The sequence below is a fragment of the Lupinus angustifolius genome, chromosome LG01 (genome assembly GCF_001865875.1).
Source record: "Lupinus angustifolius cultivar Tanjil chromosome LG01, LupAngTanjil_v1.0, whole genome shotgun sequence".
In the NCBI taxonomy this organism is placed as follows: Eukaryota; Viridiplantae; Streptophyta; class Magnoliopsida; order Fabales; family Fabaceae; genus Lupinus; species Lupinus angustifolius.
Window position 1 is genome coordinate 7439758 of NC_032009.1, and position 376 is coordinate 7440133.

The following is a 376-nucleotide window of genomic DNA, read 5'->3' on the forward strand; positions in this document are numbered from 1 at the left end:
ACTCCTGACTGGCGGGTGTCGGAGTCCTTCATCTGGAGACATCAGTCCCGCTGGCGGCAATGTGAAAGAAGCGTCAATGTAAGCATCGGGGTGAGGGATCATCATAGATGACCCGTTGCACTCCATGTGCAACGACAGATTGCAGGGGCCTGTGTAAGTGTATCAGTGCCCATCAGTGACCCATTGTCCCGCCGGGGACATCTTGAAGTGATAGCCGCGAATGTGGGTGCTGTTGTTGGCCATCTGCATAGCAAACATATACAAAACAAGAACAATACAATAGAGAGAGTAAGACATCTAATGAACATAAATTCATTGACGGTGTGGACTTACTCAGAATATCACACTCAGACATAAAATATATTTAAACATATAA